The 20,755-nt window shown below is 34.3% G+C and overlaps 1 pseudogene; it reads right to left on the minus strand.

Annotated features, from left to right (window-relative positions):
• Positions 1–11,379: 11,379 nt before the first annotated feature.
• LOC107878046 lies at positions 11,380–18,042 on the minus strand (annotated as a pseudogene).
• Between the last annotated feature and the right edge of the window lie 2,713 nt (positions 18,043–20,755).

Raw genomic sequence — 20,755 nt, forward strand, 5'->3', positions numbered from 1 at the left:
GTTTTAAATCACTAAAGAGGGAATCTAGCATGAATGTTTAATGTTCACAATGCATGTAATGAAAGAGTTCATGGATTTGCTAAAGGCACTAGACCACCATATGTTGATGAAGTTTTTGCATGATTTTGACTTGAGTTTCGAAACACGAAATCTTCTATATCAGTTGCATATTTTTTGTGGTCTAAATTATGCTTTAAATGAAAGATTTAGCTTAATGTATTATGACTCAGAAATCATGACTTGCAAGTCTTGGTATGACGATACCAATTCAGACCAATGCCATATCAGACTCAGACTAATAGACATTTCAGACTATCATGACTTTAGACATTCAGAATGTTACATGTATAGAAAAGGTTAAATAGGCATACAGAGATGTTAGGTGGTTCCCTGAAGAGGGCTTGAGTTCAAGCAACTCATTTCCTAAAACTGTGGTTTGCCGACTCGGGTATATTATTATACGCTGACTTAAGTGTTGTGTGGTGTATCAGATTCAGGAACTCCAACCCTTGTGGCATACTCGGGTTGGAGGGTTCCCCACCGAGTCAATGATGGATTCCATATCGCCCGTGGAATATCATACTTGTAGGGGATACCACCTAACTCAGAAGTAATACACAGATCAGAGTTTGAGATTTACAGACAAGTCACATGTTTTCAGAAGGTGCCCATGTGTTTTTCAGAAACTGTTTTATGCATAATGTTTGATGAACATTTTCTCTCACGTATTATATATATATATATATGTGTGTTCAATTACTCTATTTTGGATTGCTTCGCGTGCCAGTACAATTGTGCTGACCCCCCTTTCTCCCAGGTACTGAGGCGCAGTCTAGGGGTCCAGATCCTCAGTAGAGTCTACAGACAGGGTTGTCTCAGATTTCAGTTGGTGAGTCTTCTTTTCTTCGGAAGGCCTAGTCATTTAGGTATTTATTTCAGAATGGCTTTTGGTCTGCTAGGGGCCTTGTCCCAGTTATTCAGATAGTATGTCAGTAGTGATTTCATAGACTATTGCAGATGTTTATTAAATATTATTGGGCATATTTTTAGGCCTTTAACTATTTTAAATTGTTGACCATATTTTTGTATTATTGTATCTATTCCGTATTACTTTGATCATATGAATTATGTGCATGATTACCAAATAGACAGAGGGTATTCTGGGCCTTCAGGTTTGGGAATGCTCGTCATGGCCAGGGCCCCAGTTTGGGTCCTGACAAACTTGGTATCAGAGCACGGTTCATGGTCCCAGGGTGTCTGCGAAATCGCGTCGGTTTGAGTTTTCTTTATGGGTGTGTAGCGCGCCACACTTATAAGCAGGAGGCTATAAGGCATTTAGGAATGTCTCTCTTTCTTCATGTTCTAGTTCATGCTATAGAGTCAGAATGTTCCTCTTTTATACTCTAATTTATGCTATGGTGTCACCCATACGAAAATAAAAGTTATCTTAATTTCTTCCTCACTCTGGTGTTTCCATATTTTTCTGATTATCTAGCAAAAATTTTAGAAGTCCCACAAAGGACGGGAGTGGAGTTCCCTAGTGTAAAATTGTGTCCTCGTTCTTATGATGCGTTCAGTTAAGACAAGAGTAAGATGTATATTCTTGAGTCATTGAGTATTGTGTATCAAGCTTCTATCTCTTGTAATCTTGATATCATTGTGTTGTTGAAAACAAAAGTCTAGTGAAGCCGTGTGAGGCCTATTTCGATTCACTAGCAACTTGTTGTTCATCTTTTTGTTCTTGTGTTTGTTGGAACTGTATTTCCACCCGAGTAATAGTATAAGTTAGAGTGTCAGTATCATGACCTATTGGTAGTGAAATTAGACCAAGAAGTTTGTGATATGAAGTCATAAGGTTAAAGGTCAGAGTGAGGGTGACTTTTGTGATTAAATATTTATAGTTGAATAACCATTGATTGAGAATGATTTACCCTTTCGTGGTGGTATACTAATGTGGTGGTACCATTTATGGATTGTATGGTAGTCCATGGAGGAAGTGTTGACTCAGAATGTTATTTGTTTTCTTCCTTTCAAAATAGAGAAAGAGCCCAGAGTGGATATTTAAGGTGGTTATAGAAACCCCTTATAGGCTATAAATGAAAATGGCTAGATTAGCCAGTAGGTTGTAAGTATAGACTCATTGTCATATGAGGTATCTGAAGGTAGTCTAAATGCCCATTGGCGTAAGTAAGTGTGATGTGAGAAAGCGGTATAAGTAGATAAGATTGTATGGTAATAATATAAGCTTAAGGTTGATCATGTCTATTATGTGACCTTACCCCTTATCCTTCTTCTCATTGGTAGTTGTAAACTAATACTACTTGTGAGAAAGTATTTAGTATATTTTTGAAGTATTTGGGTAGAATATCCCAATTTGAAGGATTAGTATATTTATATTATGTTGCACTCTTCATTGGTTGTAAATGATTGATGCTAGACTATAGGCTTGAATTTAAATGGTGTGGTGATGAATAGTGGCAAGAGATTGATGATACATGTTTCGTGGGATTAGATTTGTAAGCTTGATGTGTTGAAATAATACGTGCTAATGGATTATGACAAGGAAAACCGTAAGGTCATGATTGATTATTGTGGTTATGAAGTTCTAGTGTACTAGTGTTTCTTGATGTTTATTTCATATTTTCTAAGTGAGGATTGTGTGTAAGGTTGGTTGTAAATCATGTTTAGCACTAGATATTAAGTTTGAAACAATTGATGGCCATGGAGGTGGATGTGATGATTCCTTGGTTAATAATACTAGTTATATGGAAGTGATCTATAGGCTTGAACAGTGTATGCAAGTGCCTAAGTTTATTTGATTCGTAATGAAGTATGACGTTGTATATGTGATGTAGAAGTATGCCCAAGGTGGTATGAAGTTGTAGTATTTTTCTAAGGCTATTACATGTTGTATGTGGCTACTGGTACCGTTGAGTTGCTAGGTGGAAAAAAACTAGCTAGATGGTATATGGTGTTCTAAATAGCCAAGTTAAGGACGTCTGATTGATAGAGTTGAGCCTTTTGATATGAACTTGATTCTCATGGTAGAGGAAAATAAGCTTGAAGTTGCTATATTGGTAGACTACGATAGAAATAGAGTGGCTCATTGAAGACTTGGTGATACCCATGTTAGGTGTTATAATCTAAGCTTGAGTCCTTGAAAGTCGTGCTAATAGAAATAAGAGTAGAGGCACTAGAGGGTATGCACTTAAACTTTGAGGATACTCATGAAGATTCGAAGTTAGTAAGTGTTTGAGTAATAGATGATGACTTTTAGGGCTACAGAATGATAGAGTGTGCCTCGGGAGGTAGTATTAGCAGTGGGTGTTCCACTCTCATATGTGGTCTTTCGGGTTAAGTTTTATTAATTTTGTGTATTGTCATATTTCAGAACCCAGAGTGCAGTGAGTGCAGTTAAGTTTAAAGTCTAGTAAGGTATCTCCCAAAAACTTAAGATGATGGTTTGAAGCTAAGGGGGAGATGACTAAACGAATAACCAAGTAAGACTCTTAGATTCTTGTAATAATGTCATGATGATATAGAACATCAAAAAGTAAGGGTGAATCTCAACCCATTCCTATCTCAGTATTTCTCAGTGATCCTAATACCTACTCATGTTTTACGATTTAGTTCCATGATCAGTTCACGTTCATACATATGATAGAGAGTCATGTACTCATGCTTTATAATGTGCTCCATTTCCATAACTCATGTTTTACGCCAAATGGTTGGCGAGATTCAGCTTATAGCCATGAATACCCTAAATTCAGAGCCCTTTGGTGAGTCCCTGCTGTTGTTTTGCTATTCCTCAGGCCTCAGATGAGTGTCAAGCTTCATATAGTATCATTCCATGCCTCCAGGTCTTATGTTCTAACCTTTTTGTGACTCCTCCTTATGCGATGATAGTAGTGGTGAGTAATTATTCCTTGTTGATGGAAGATCATAGTACGCGTGTTTAGATAAGGCCATAAGTATGAAGTAAGATTTTGGACCAAGTTTTTATTTATGTGATGGTTAGTGGAATTTTGTATGTGTATGTTCTTGGGGTAGCTCGTGGGAGTGATATTGATAGTGGTTTAGAGAATATGTGAAGTATACCTTAGTAAGTGTTTTCTTTGAAGTTCATAAGTGGTTATAAAGATAGGCTTGAATGACATGTTGAGATTGTTGTAAAGGAACACTATATGCACTAGCGACTTCATAGTAAGAGTTCAGAGTAGTCATTAAAGTAGTAAGGCGTGTTATACTTAGGATGTGATCTTTAAAGGAGATATAGAAGATTGCATCATATGGTTTAGAATAATAGCGTGGTCTAGCATGTTGTATTTTTGTGACTTAGAGTTAGGCTTGATTACGGCGAAGGGATTAAGTTATTTTCGACATTAGTAGAAAGATTTGTCAATGCTCATATAAGAATTTTAAGCTGAGTTGAATGAATATGATATTTAAGGAGAATAGTATAGTTAAGTGATATTCGAGAAGTGTGTTAATCTTGAAAGTAAGAAGTTGTAATGCCAAAGGCCTGGTAATTCTATCCTAATTCAGGAGTTATATGCCTATGTTCCAGACTGCAGAGTAGTGTCAATGTGGTGATTCCTCAGTTGGATGTCTTGTGTAATCCATACCCAAGATTCATGGCTCCCTATTACTGCTAGAATTTCTTTAGAGAATTATGATGAAGAGATACTCCAGTTAAGTATGAGCGTGTAGTATAATTCAGTCTATATGGCCAATAAGTCAGTTTAGCAGTTAGATTCGCATGACTTGTTTTCTTGTCTTTGCACTTATTCATGCTACTCAAAATCTCAGACATGTTACTATTCCAATATAGAGTATACCAGTAGTTATGAGTATAGCCCATTTCATGCATCATGCATTAAATTCAGATTCCAGATGTTCAACTATAATTCAATTCGTAGGTGCTCTGTGTATCGCCTCAGTTTTTCGAGTATCTTAGTGAATTGAGCATTCATAGAGGGACATAGGGTACCAAGGTGGAGATACCCCATTCAGTTGTATGCATAGATTCTTATTACAAGCTTCACATCAGTTATTATTGCGTATTTAGCCATACGTTCATACGTTAGTTCAGTCAGATATGCATGTATTAGAAATGCATGTTCAATAGAAAAGTTCAGCTTATCAGTGTATTCAGTCCTGCATTCATGAGAACAACTCGGTCATAGATCCATGCATCAGCTATGCATGATTCATTATGAGAACTCAGCCTATGAGTAGCTTTAGTTGTGTATTCCATGCCTCGGATATGCATGTCCGGCATAAGCATTTAAAACATCAGTAGTTCCAATCTTATAGTTATGTTTCCGATCAGTGTATTCTTTCTTAGGGAACATATCATGTACGCGTTATCCCATACCCTTAAGACCTCGACATTTTATCCATCATTCGGGGATGAATGATCCCAAGGGGAGATAATGTAACACCCCGTATTTCGGGCTCGAATAAAAACCATGACTCTGATATGTTGATAATCCCAGAGCCTTAAATCCTATGCCAATTTGGCATATTTATGTAGTATGTGAATCCATTTGAGCATGAATTTAGACCATAGAGGTCCTTCAACTTAAGGACGAGTTGAAACTATTTCGATCGATTAAGTTTTAGTGGACGTTGTAATTTGTTTCAGTTTCCATCAACCATAACTCTCTGTACATGTCAAATTAGAGATCCTACTATGTGTCAAATGATAGGTCTTCAAGTTAACTTTCTAACGATACCAATTTTGCTAAAATCTGACACCCGAGCAAGAAGTTATGGCCTTTCAAAGTAATATGCATCGCCTAACCAATCGCACATGGCCACTGGAAAGCATATGCGACGCCTATGTAAATATAGGCGATATCATATACGGCGCCTATGTAAATATAGGCGATATCATATGCGGCGCCTATGTAACTATAGGCGATATCATATGCGGTGCATATCTTATGATTTCAAGTACTTAAACACTCCATTTTTGGGGTAAAATGGTCCTTTTCCCACCCTTATTCAGCCATAAACACGAAATTCAGTTCTCAATTCTCCAAAATACATCCACATTCATCTAAAAATTCTCAAGAACACTCCTAAAGGTTTCAAACTAAAAACTTAAGTAAATCAAGATTTAACCGTGGGTTTTCAAAATTGATTAGAGATTCGGAATCCCCAATCCACAGGCTTCAAGAAGCACCCATTATTTTCTGAAATAGAGGTACGCGGGGTTTTTCTAAATTCTCATGGGCATAGAAAAATCATGTTTTAGAATGGGGTTTTTGAATCTATGTATATATTCTTGTATTAAATGTTTTAACATCATTGTTTTGGTCTTTTGACCTTCCCCAAAGTGATTTGAGAATATGAATGTATGAAACCATGTATTTAAGAATGAATTCTTGTTGAGAGCATGATTTTCGGTGAATTCCCTCTTATTATAAATTTTTCAGATTTCTCATAGCATATGAATTGTTTTGCAATGCATCCTTGAAAAGCACTATATGAAATGATTGAACTCTTATTATGATTTAAAGGTGGTTTTAAATCACTAAAGAGGGAATCTAGCATGAATGTTTAATGTTCATAATGCATGTAATGAAAGAGTGCATGGATTTGCTAAAGGCACTAGACCACCATATGTCGATGAAATTTTTGCATGATTTTGACTTGAGTTTCTAAACACGAAATCTTCTATATCAGTTGTATGTTTTTGGTGGTCTAAATTATGCTTTAAATGAAAGATTTAGCTTAATGTATTATGGCTCAGAAATCATGACTTGCAAGTCTTGGTATGATGATACCAATTTAGACCAATGCCATATCAGACTAATAGACATTTCAGACTATCATGATCTTAGACATTCAGAATGTTGCATGTACAGAAAAGGTTAAAAATAGGCATACAGAGATGTTAGGTGGTTCCCTGAAGAGGCCTTGAGTTCAAGCAACTCATTGCCTAAAACCGTGGTTTACCGACCCGGGTATATTATTATACGCTGACTTAATGTCATGTAGTATATCAGATTCAGGAACTCCAACCCTTGCGACATACTCGGGTTGGAGGCTTCCCCGCCGAGTCAATGGCGGATTCCATATCGCCCGTGGAATATCATACTTGTAGGGGATACCACCTAACTCAGAAGTAAAACACAGATCAGAGTTTGAGATTTACAGACAGGTTACATATTTTCAGAAGGTGCCCATGTGTTTTTTAGAAACTGTTTTATGCATAATGTTTGATGAACATTTTCTCTCACGTATTATATATATATATATATATATATATATATATATGTTCAATTACTCTATTTTGGATTTCTTCGTGTGCCAGTACAATTATGCTGACCTCCCCCTTCCTCCCAAGAACTGAGGCACAGTCTAGGGGTCCAGATCCTCCGTAGAGTCTACAGACAGGGTTGTCTCAGAGTTCAGTTGGTGAGCCTTCTTTGCTTCGGAAGGCCTAGTCATTTAGGTATTTATTTCAGTATGACTTTTGGTCTGCTGGGGGCCTTGTCCCAGTTATTCAAATAGTATGTCAGTAGAGATTTCGCAGACTTTTGCAGATGTTTATTAAATATTGTTGGGCATGTTTTCAGGCCTTTAACTGTTTTAAATTGTTTACCATGTTTCCGTATTATTGTATCTATTCCGTATTACTTGATCATATGAATTATGTGCATGATTACCAAATAGATATAGGGCGTTCCGGGCCTTCGGGTTCGGGAATGCTCGTCACGGCCAAGGCTCCGATTCGGGTTGTGACATAGAAACACCAACATCGAAATTGTATTTACCTCGTATTACTGTGAATTTCTAATAATCTAATTGCATGTACTCATTAGCTACCGAATATAACACAAAGTTAGTGAACTAACCAAAAACAACAATACAGGGCACTTCCTTTTCCCTAAATCTCACATAGAAAATCAAAAAAATGAGAGACCATATTCAAACTTTTCTCATAAAACACAAAGAGAAAAGACTCACACAAAGCAAAAAAACTTGACACTGAATTATTTCAAATGTAACTCAAACATCCTCAAGCCTAAATCGCACAAAACAGAATATATCATTATTCTGAACCAAAATAAGAGAACCCCATGTGGGATTTGCACCAACAAATGAACTACTTACAAGATTTTGAAGATCTGTTCACTTCAATCGATTTAGGCTTCTCGATTGTGGCTCAGCTGCGCAATATATAAGAATTGTAGAAAAAGTATGAGCTTTTTGTAAGTAAAACAAAGTAGAAAGTTTCATCATAAATAGGGAAATAAGAAAGACAGTTTTTTCAGGCACAAGTTGCACAGTTTGAACAGGTATCGACATAATCACAATCTCTCCTTCTCTTAAACTACCAGACCTCATATACATATGTGCCAACAAACTCACAACAACAAAATGACCCTCTAACCCCAGCTTCAACACACAACCATGAATGGTGAACCTGTCTCCCCTTATTCAAATCCTTCAAAAGTCAGCACATTCTCTTAAAACACTCCCAAGTGTAAACGCATCCGACAAGTACCCCAAAATCAACCCATATATTTCCCATAAACAAACTCAACGCCTTATCATTCAACTCAAACTAAGTAAACCCAATAATCATCGCATTCGAAGAAGCCAGATTTCTCTCATCCATTTCATCAAACACCTTACATACACTATCCAAATCACCAATTTGTACATACCCACTAATCAAAATGTTAAAAGACAACACATTTCTTTTAGGCATATTATCAAATAGTTGAACTGCAATATCTAACTAATCCAATTTTGCATACGCATTGAGCAAATGGTTAGAAACAAACTTGTCTCGAAAACAAACAGGGTTATTATGAGAGAATGCAATTGTTTGGTGAAGGAAAAATAGTTTTCTTGGATGCATGATTGTAAAACGAAAGAGAAATATGATGGGTTGTTCCATATTAGGTACTGATCCGAAATCCAAAGAATCTCCATAGCTAAGTTGAGCTAATATACATTGAATTAATAGATCTAGCTTAACTAAATATATAAGAGGCTCTAGTCAGAGCAGAAGCCACAAGAAGCACTAATTCAACAACTCAAACTTCGCAATGAATTTTATAAAGTTAAACTACGATAAGTAAATCAAGCAAAAGAGTAATACTTGCCAAAGTTAAGGAGCCTGGATATACGGAAGAATAATAATCAAAACAACCCAGATAAAAACCTCTTAGAAAGTAATCAGAATTAGACGTAAGCTCTCTCTTATAAAGTCTACCCACAGTGAACTTACCATCGGGGTAATGTTTCCATCTTATACCATCTACTTCTGTAATAAGGCCTGTGAACTCACCCAGTCTAAGTAAAGTTGAGCAAATCTTACTTCCCAATCATTAATGTGAGATTCCATCTCTGAGGTAGGGGTGGGCATGGTATGGTATATACAAAATACCAAATCGAAATTGAAATGCGGTATGAATGGTATGGCATATACGGAATATCAGATCAAAATCGAAATGCGGTATGGATGTTATGGTATTTGGCAGAAATTTAAAATTATTTTGGTATTTGATATGGTATTTGGTATTTATGTAATAAATACCGAAATACCGTATACCGCACCGAAGTTTTTTAATAACATATCAAATCCATATATATATATATATATATATATTATCTTTAAGATTATTAAATATATTTATTTATCATCCATTAGTCAATTGAACACAAACTAACTTTTATTCAGAAATAATTTTTTTCAAAAGCTTATTATTTAAGAGTACTATGCTTAAGTTTAGGTAATGTTGTTCAGAGTTTGCATCTCGGACTATTCAATCGGGATTGAAATGTTATTTTTGTGAAATTGATTAACAAAGATAGTTGTTAGCCTAACATGATTGAGATGTATTTAAAATTTAAAGTTATAGTTCTTTTATATGAATATATGTAATTAGAAATCAAATAAATTATGGTTACCGAATTACCATACCGTAAAATACCAAAACCAAATTTAAAAATATCGAATCATACCGAACTAATTTGGTATGGTAATGGTATTGTCCTTTTAGATACTGAAAATTGAAGTTAGCATACCGAATTTCAAAATACCGTACCATGTCCACCCCTACTCTGAGGGGACCAAATCTCTACAATTTTAGCATCAACTTTAGCATGAAACAAAAGAAATCTGGGAAACTCCAGAGCGATTTCGAAAGAAAAGGGGAAAGCAAAAGAGATTAAGAAAGATCGAGAAGACAAATGACTCAAGCAATAACAGTGGAAGATTTTTGTTAGGTATATTGACGATTTTGCCCTTGATCGTTCCTTTGATGATTCTTCTATATAGTAGAAATAAGAGTAAGAAAAAAATATTAGTTATTGTATAATGGCAAGTGAAGAAATATTGAACTTTATAAAGGATAATATCTAAGAAAGGAAACAAAAGAAATTAATATGAAATAATAAGTTAAAACAAATGTCAAAGGGTAAATTTAGAAAAAGAAATCTTTTAGAGTAATTGATAAACATTAGTTGCAATCTAACTAAGGATGACAAAACATTTGGATAAGCATTAGCTGAAATCCAACTAAATACTACCTAATTTTGGTTTCTTTTCATATATAAAATAAAAAAAATCTTCAAATTTTTTATTTAATTTTTAATTTAATTAGATAAATAGATCATTTATGGTGTCACTATCACTTTTTCAATGGCTCGTTACCTTTTTTATAGCATTTTAAAAATCGATATAATTATTTAAATTTACAAAAAATGAAAATGTTTTTTTAGATATTGTATAATGGTAAGTGAAGTAATATCAAACTTAATCAAGAATAATATAAAAAAGGAAACAAAACAAATTAATATGAAATAATAAGTTAAAACAAATGTCAAAGGGTAAATTTAGAAAAAGAAACCTTTAAAATTATTGATAAACATTAGTTGCAATATAATTAAAGATGACAAAATATTTGGATAAGCATTAGTTAGAATATAACTAAGCATTAGTTAGAATACAACTAAGTACTACCAAACCTTTGGATTCTCCCTTATTAGATGTGATATGTCTGTGCTTAGTACGACCCAATAAATTTAGTTTGAATTTAAGTGATTCTTTCTTGATCTGTAAACTTAGAAAAAATGTTATTTCACAAGTTAAAATTAGCAAAACATAGACTGCAGTCTGCGTGAAATAGAATAATATGTTTCACTTTCTTTTTATGATGTCAATTCAAGTGCTAACAATAGCTGATATCACAAAAATTATTTGGTGAGTTACCAAACACAACTGTATAAATATTGTTGGAAGCAAACATTATCACTTAGTGATGAATTAAATTTAAGGATAGATCTATCAGAATTGTTTCTTAATTTCGACATTAAAATGAATTAATTTTTTTATAAGGACAAAAACATGAATACTCAAATAAGTCTTCATTTTTTGTTTGAATTAGATTGTCCACCTTCGAAGTCCCATTAATGATATTTTTTATTATCTCGAGGATCTGGTCCTACAATTTACACAATGAAATGTGACAATTCAAGTTCATGCCCAGTTAAGTACATATATTAAGTTAGCCAACTTTGGAGTATTATTTGTTGCATTAGGACGACAAACATAAGCAAGCAGCATCAGACCGGCAATATACAATTGACCGTTTCTCTCCACAGAATTCACATATATGACCCATCACTTGATCGAAAAAGCTTTGAATTTAAGGAGTAGAAGTTGCTTCCTAGTGAAGCACATATAGATTGCTCAACAAACTTGTCCTTCCGTTGTTCCAGGGAATAGAATCTGCATTTATTAGAAGACAAATGAAAAGAGAGAATATTTAAGATAGAATACAACTTTATCTTTTATATATTGAGATATTTGCTCAGCAAAATGAAAATTCAGCTTCTTATGAAAATTCAAGAATTCAAACTGAGACAATAATAAAACATACCCAGTGTAATCCCATAAGTTAGCTTTGCAGCGGGTAGCGTATACGCTGTAGGTTATTTATTTCTAAGCATCATTAGCTACAACAAGAAACAATATATTTTATCAGTTTCACACTACCTATTTGCAGATAATACGCTGATATTTTCCAAACCGAATTGAGTTAAATTTATGCTCATCGTGTTTGAGGGTGTACAAGTTGTGCATTAGTGAAGAAGTCAGAGTTAATACCATACTTGAGCAAACTATTAATCTATGGAGAGATAAGGATTTTCTAGGCTAAATCCTATAACCATGTCAGTGCATGTAAGGTCACAGTGAAGGAAACCCCAAAACCAGCATTCCTTTATGCTGATACCAAATATACCACTAAAGAACAATTACAGGACTGAGGCATGCATCTCAAGTACATAAATAAAAAATTTTCATTTTTATTGAGGGGAGGAAAGAGTACACATGTAGCATCATTTTTTCTAGTTTTCACTACAAAAATCAAATTGGGCAGGAGAATGCAAAATAGACGCGACTCCCTTTCTCATTATCATCTACTGCGCCGTAAAAGAAAGAAAAAAGGAGGAAAATTTAAACAAGGCTGCGCAAATTTGCTGCATTAGCTGCTAGCCGGCGAAATGGCTAAAAAATAAAATTTTGAATTCATCGGCCAAACACTTAATCTAGGACTGGTTGGTAACCACCTCAGATGAATTTGCACCAATCGGAAAGAGAAAAGCAGCTCAGTTTATGGCGTTATTTCCGGTAATCCAGACGGCTCAGACCAATTTCCAACAGTGAACTGGTGCAGCCTAGAGCCCTTTGTCAATTTTCTCTCCGGTCCTAAGTAGTAGAGCTACTATAAACATATGCCCTCTTTATGTGGGTTAACATGAATAGAGAACAAAGTTTGGAAGAACAGAACATGTGAAACTACACTATGCATTACAAAATCTAATTTGTGTTGAACACCAGAGAGGGAAGAAGGGTAATTATCCCCTTTAGATTGACCTAAATGCAAGAGTACATAATGTACGAAGTTGAACCTTTCACAAGCAAATCGAGATATGCTTAAAAAAAGAGTTGTAGTTCAATATTACTAGATAAAAGAAAAACGGAAATAGAGGAGAATAAAAAGAGAGATCAAACATTTTTATCAGTTACTACGGAAATGAAACAGAGTTAACATCATGTTCAGTCACTCAATTAACTAAATATCAATCTCAAAGTAGTTCAGAGATAATTGTTATCATCACATCTGTAACTAAAAAATCTATAGTAATAAACCAATTGTTGTAATATACCAGAGACATAAGCCCCATGAATTTTGAATTTGAATATTTTTTAATTAAAAAAAGAACAACAAATTGGAAAAATTTTAAAAGGATTGCATCATCTAGTAGAATAATTGATGTACATATGTAGAGAGTACAAAAATTTGAGGGGAAATGCTAGTGTCTAGCAAAATAGTTTCACAAACGGTAAATCTTTCTTATCAAAATATAAAATCATTTTATTTCTTTGAAGCTTTGTCAGGTTCTTCTTTTTCCAGAAAATTTGTTTAGATTATTTGAGCAAAAGATAAATTATAAGACCAATTTAGGGTCATGCCAGGCAAAATAGTCCATTATCACCAAGCAAATTGCAAGTGGGACTTATAATCACAATAAAGTATCTCATTCCAAATTTAAGTCCAATTCATTCAACTCAAAAGATAACAATGCTATCTTCACTTATTACCCATAGCACTTTGTGATGAAAAAAATGTCTTCCCAATAAAGTTACTATCCTACACTTAAAGGCCCTTCGTATTGACTTTCTCAGAATGTTAAAAGAGAAAAAGGTTTCTCAAAGCCCGACGGAAAGTCTATTGTTGCCATCTCCAATCGCTTCAGATTCAGTTTTAATTTCCTTTTATCCATAGTAAGTCAGCATTTACCTTATTTATCCATAACACTTCCTCAAAAAAATTACCTTTCCGATAAATTTACCAGCCTACACTTACACAGCCTTTATTGACTCTCAGAATTACCTTTCCACACTTGTCTCAGGATGTTTTGTCAATGCCTCACTTTGCGACGTGCCCAAAATGACTTTCACAGCAGTGGTAACTGCAGGGTCCACTTTTTTATAAGTAGTATAGCTCCTGTTCTTCATTTAATGCCTTTTTGCAATTGAACAAGTGGTTATCGCGTGAAACAGAACACTTACACGTTGAAATAAATTTTCCAAGGTTGAGGCAACACATTCTTTTATTCCTATCGTGTCTGAATATTTGCAGGATTATTAAGAATATCCTTTTAAATGTGGTAGTGTTTGAGTAGTAATTAGCTTGCACACTCCTTGACTATTACATTTGATACCTTCATCCTCCCTCTGTACGGATATCAAATAACTTTATCCACCAAGACTTTGTGCAGATGGATAGAAGCCACCTAGCTAACCAACTTCATGCTAGGTCACACCCTTAGGTGCCAGAACTTTTGAGACATTGCACAGACCGACAAGTAGAAAAAGAGTTAGAGGAAGCATCTCTCTTTAAGATTTTCTTTCCCCGGCTTCTAAAAGTTTTCTTCAAAAGAATATAGCTAAACTTCAAGGGGAAAAAGAGATAAAAAGGAAAAATAAGGAAGAGAAATCCCAGACAAAAAAAAAAACTTTAAAGAAATTTGATTATGGCAAATGGACCTATTATTACATGCACCTCAGTTCTGTCATCTTTTACTGGTTCTAAATGCTTGCTGAGCATGTTAGAATATAAGAAAGCATGTGGTTGACCAGTTAAGATATTTTTTATGCATTAGAGTTGCCACTTTCTCATTGCAGATAAGGCACACCCTGGTCAAAATAGGTGGCTATGCAAATTGAGCAAGGTCACGGCCTTCTTCGAAAACAGACAGAAGTCTACAACCATAACCAGAAAGAAAAATTACCTTCGGCAGCCTGCATCACGTCAACGACTGAAGAAAAATCATCTTTCACATTTTGAACTTCTGCCTGCAGATGATAAAACCACAAAATAATATTCCTGAAGCCTAGTACCAAATCTTAAATGAATGCAAGCACATTTTCCATAAAGATCACTCCAATTAGAATGCATGGGAAAAAGTACCTTAGCTCCTTGCAATGTTCTCCATCAATCATACTCCAATTTTCCAAACACGGTCCCTGAATTCACCCATAAAAAAGAGAAAGGGATAAAACTAAGATAGACAAATCAAGTACACATTACAAATGTTAAAATACGAATCAGATAATGAGTATTATATTTCATTTCACGGCATATGAGAAGATATCAACCATCTTAGGCAGCAGGCACACCCCATGTGCATGATGAAGACAAACGTGAAAATAAAAGGATGTTTTATAAATGTAATTGGAAAGGGTTATTTCACTCAACAATATAATGTCCTCTATTTACTGCAAATTGACCAAATAGTATTCATTAGCCTTAATTCTCATAATATAGACTTTTAAAGTAGTCAACCAAGCGTTGTACAGAATCCTCGGGTAAAAAGAAAATTTTACATTAGTGGCACAAAATTTCAACACTCTAGTCTATACCACAACTTTCTTTTTACACTATTAATTCATCGGTAGAATAAGTTACTTGCAGCCCATGTACACACCAATTTTAGTGAATATAATTGTAACAGGGGCATTAGGAAAAACTGAAGTAGCAGGTTGGTTTGTATTTTCAATTTTACTTGATGATAAATAATTGATACACCTTTTCCAGTTTTCATTCTAATAATTGAATTTTGGTTTTTTCACATTTTTAAGAACGATAAGCAATGTTTTATTGCATATTTTGATAAGTATGTGATTAAATTTAGGCAAAAGACATCGACAGACAACAACCCCTTAAACTTGCCAGCAAATTTCATTTAGATACTTGAACTATGGTCTGTTCTAATTGAGCACCCATAGATTTCATCGACAACCCCTTAGGGTGTGTTCACAAGTGCATATTACATAGATAAATTCATCACATAAAATATGTCTTCTCCTTTTAAATGGTTAACTAATCCATATAATGAGCATTTGAGAACACGCGCAAGTTTTTTTAAAAAATTTGAGTTGAAATGTCTGATACTTTATCAATAATCCCTCTGTTTCATATTACTTGGCTCATACTAAAATTGTTGTTTCAATTTACTTGTCCAATTTACAAAATCAAGAGAATTTTATGAAATTATCCCCTTTCTTTCCTTAGTATTAAATAAATGAGTAGGGTAGTATCGTCAAATTTAGAGTTTCAAAGCATCATTTATAAGGTTAGTTTAGTAAAATAAACCTTTTATTCAAGTTTATTAAGGGGTGTGTTGTCAGGTCAACAGGGGCCTAGTACTATGAAACAAAGGGAGTATGTTTAGGTGCTCAACCAAAATATATTACAGTTCGAGCATCTAAATAAAATTTATTAACATCTGAAAGCTTGTATATCTTAGATTTCTATAATATACATAAAATAGGTCTAGTTAACCATAAAAGCTCAACTAAATAAGAACAGCACGTATCATGTATTTATTCTTGAAACAGATTGGAGTTTATACCGGGTATATGTAACTACTAGTGGATTATTCATCAGATCAGACAAAATCTAAGTGAAACAAACACTCAACTACAGATTATTAGATCATAATGACAGATATATCTACCACCCCATTCAAGCAAGTTTATTGAACATGACCAATTAACCATATAAAGTTCAAATAAAAAAGAACATCAAGCATCATATATTTATTATCCAGTTCAACCACATATTGAACAGTATAGTATATCCCACCACTGCTGGTTGAGTTATTCCTATATCTACTTGATGAGTGAAATGCAAACCTCCAAAACTTTTAGTGTACTGCTATTTCTTAATGCAGTTCATCTAAACCATGAATTAAATTCCTCATACCCTTCTCGATCGGTGTCCATATTATCCATTTCTACTATGACAACTTTTGATCTCTCTATTTGCTCTTTACTCTTAATAAGGTGGTATGGATGTAGACCATCTGATCCCAACTAATTTACGATTTAGCCTAAGTTGATTGATTTATTTCATTTCCACGAATAACATTCACTACAAAGGATAGTAAAAGCCGAGATTATGTTTCCTCTTCAATGTCTTTGTAAACTGCTGAACAAAAATATACTATATTTGAACTACGTCATCAACAAAACTTAGAGAATTAGTAGCCTTTTAGAACTATGTCCAAGCCGTGTCCTTTAAACTGAAGGTATGCACCCAAACAATTATCTGTAAAATAAATATGATTTGGCTTGATTTCAGAAGTTGAGAAGCTTGGACCGAAACAGAAGCATTAGCACCAAGGAAAAACGTTGTCCCTTAAATCCCTAATTGGCGTAGTTTTGCAAGCATCCAAATCGATCTGGAAAACTAAAAATATTTTGACGCGCCTTAAATCAACACCACATTGCGCAACTACAAAAAGTGATTCTAGGATGTAATACTTACCATCAGTCTATGGTGTTAGCTGCACTATGATATGACTTTTAGCGGGTTTAGAGCCAACAACATCACAAACTTGAACACAACTGTCATAGGTGATCGCATAAAAGCTGCTATTGAAATATATCACATCCCTAATACGTATGTTGTACGTCAGCATACTAAGTCTGATCAGTAACAAAATCCTGGTCTCCATAACATGAGTAACTCGAACTTTCTCTCAATGACCATGAGAATGTATTCAAATGTATCAAAAGGATTAGTTAACACAACAGCTTTATGGATAAAAATTCATGATTCTTAAGTCTTGTTGTGTCTCTAATATTCTGTGGTATTTTGATGGAGCAAATTGGTTCAAACACCGGAGCAAGGTATGTAACACACTGCCGTCACCCTTCTCTTTTCCGACCATCATAAGTCACCTCATACACTCCATACATCTTTTTCCACTCGCTCTCGAAATCCTCTTCTTCAAAATCATTCCATCATACAAATTGAAAAATTTCCTACATGTTTTATCAACCTCTTCCTCATCTATCATCAACCATTGAACCCTTAGCAAATTACTATTAAAATTCTCCTTGGAAACCACAGAGTGCCACGATTTGCATACAACACAGAAATAAAGGTAATCTTCAATCATATTTATACATCTAACAATTACAACCAGATAATTATGTTAGAAGTTCCGATCAATGCAGAGGCGGACCCACGTGGCACCGTGAGGGTGCATGTGCACCCGGTAACTTCATAAAAAATTATATATATCGATATAGATATAGATACCCTAATATAACGTTAATATATTAAATAGTTCACTTGCAATAACAAAACTTCTCTTGGTGAACTGGTTCGATACTTAAAGTTGAGCATCCTTCGGAACCCAACATCGTGGGTTCAATTCTTGGTGGGGGCTGTAGAGCTATGTTTTTTCATATAGCCTTTAATTGTTCCTCCTCATCTGGCCCCACCTCAATTTAAATTAAATTTTAACACATAATTTCTCAATTCCTAAGCTGCCAAGCTCAAACAATATTGGTGTATTCCCCCAAATCCCTAAAATATTATCTTTTTTCCAAACCCAAAAGCCCCTTCAAACAAATTTTTCTTTCATCCAAGTTCCATCCTTACATTACCTTTATTCTTCATAATTTTGTGGCTATTGACGATAACCTATCATAAATTCTTTACAATTAATTACTTTTTTCCTTACTCATGAATCGTCTATTTTGTTTCTGCATCACTAGATAAAAATTAGATGCTCATGGATATTAACATACTTTTTAGTTGAAATGACAATAGATAAAATAAGGTATTTTATTTTATTTCTCAATTTAAAGTATTAATATTTTTTTAAAATTCTAATTGCAACCTATGGAAGGAGGGGTGTGATTTCCCTATTAGTAATGTTATGTTTACTTATATTTTTGATGAAAAATTTATTTTGTAGGAATTGGTTATTGATTTTTGTGAATTGAAATTGGTAGATATTATTCTCCTCAACCAAATTCTAGTTTTAAAGACAATTCTCTCCGTCTTATAAAGAATTTGATGTGAATTCACTTAAATCTGATTCTGAAGAAAGAAAATCAATTCATGAATATGACTCTACGATACGAGATCAAGTGAGAAGACACTATATTCAACAAGGGCCTTGTCAACTGGATCTAGGTTTTAAGTGATTGCTTAGTTTGTTACATTGAGAAAGAAGGATATATTTGTAGATATAAGCAATGATGCAATCATTGACCGTTTTCAGAATATGAAAATGCGTCGATGTTTAATATGAAAGGATGGTCTACTTTTGTTATATTACCACTAAATTAATGATAGTTGATCATTTTGAAATCTATACTTTGCTAATAATATTTTGCAAATTTTAAATTTAAAAGAATTGTATGTCAAATTAGGTAGTTGATAATTGACATGACTTAATTAAAGCTAATGGTGCACCCACTATCTTCAAATCCTGGATTCGCCTCTGGATCAATGAGTCATGTTTTTTCATTTTCAAGTCGTATCTAATGAAATGATTAAAAATATTTGGATAAATAGTAGGATAATACCAAATTTATATGAATCGAGTTCCCGATAAAGACTGATAAGACGGAGAAGTACACCGAGAGTTCTTTATAAACCATGGTTTTCAGCATTGAGACGAGTGGAGCGCACCATGAACACACCAATCGATTCAGCAACAGACAAAGAAAAAGATCTAGAAGGTAAAGGAAAGCTCCTAGTTTGGTTAAAAAAACAAGCTTATTATTTTACCTTTGAAAGTGAGCATATTTACGGCCATACCCTTGGTCGTCCTAAAGTAGCTCAGATAAACAGTAGGAAATACCAAATTTATATGAATCGAGTTCCTGATGAAGACTGATAAGACGGCGAAGCACACCGAGAGTTCTTTATCAACCATGGTTTTCAGCATCGAGACGAGCGGAGCCACCATGAACACACCAATCATTTCAGCAACAGACAAAGGGAAAGATCTAGAAGGTAAAGGAAAGCTCCTAGTTTGGTTAAAAAAATAAGCTTATCATTTTACCTTTGTAAGTGAGCATATTTACGGCCATATCCTTGATCGTCCTCAACCAGCTCAGATAAACAGTAGGATAATACCAAATTTATATAAATCGAGTTCCCGATGAAGACTGATAAGACAGAGAAGCACACCGAGAGTTCTTTATCAACCATGATTTTTAGCATTGAGACGGGCGGAGGGCACCATGAACACACTAAGGGGCCGTTTGGTAGAGTGTATAAGAATAATATAAAATATGATGTATTAGTAATGCTTGTGTTAGTTATGCTTGCATTAGTTATGTTTGTATTTTTCTTATGCAGTGTTTGGTTCGATGTATTAAAAAAACATGAATTACATAATTTCTAAAAAAAAAAATTTACATAATACCCTCAATATATATGTTGGAAAGGAAGCGGAAAATTTTTTGAGGGGTAATAGGGTCTTTAAGCATGTTAATGCATGCATTAGATCCATTGCATTACTAATGCCATGGATTTTGAGGTATTATAAATATACACCTTAATACACAATAGGGTAAAAAGGTATACCAAACAAGGTGCTATTAATACACATTAAACTAATGCATGCATTAACATTTCAATACACTCTATCAAACGACCCCAAATCGTTTCAGCAACAGACAAAGGAAAAGATCTAGAAGGTAAAGATTTTTTATTATATTATAGGCAAAATGACCTTCTGGACCCCTATACTATATTGGTTTTGTAAGTTGGACACTTCTACTTACATGTTTGTCATTTGGACCCTTGAACCATTCAAAGGCAACATTTTGCACCCTTTGACCGTTGACCTTGCCTATGTGGCAAGGTCATGCTGACTAGGACAAGGAGAGTGTACCCACTCA

The sequence above is a fragment of the Capsicum annuum genome, chromosome 7 (genome assembly GCF_002878395.1).
Source record: "Capsicum annuum cultivar UCD-10X-F1 chromosome 7, UCD10Xv1.1, whole genome shotgun sequence".
Lineage (NCBI taxonomy): Eukaryota > Viridiplantae > Streptophyta > Magnoliopsida > Solanales > Solanaceae > Capsicum > Capsicum annuum.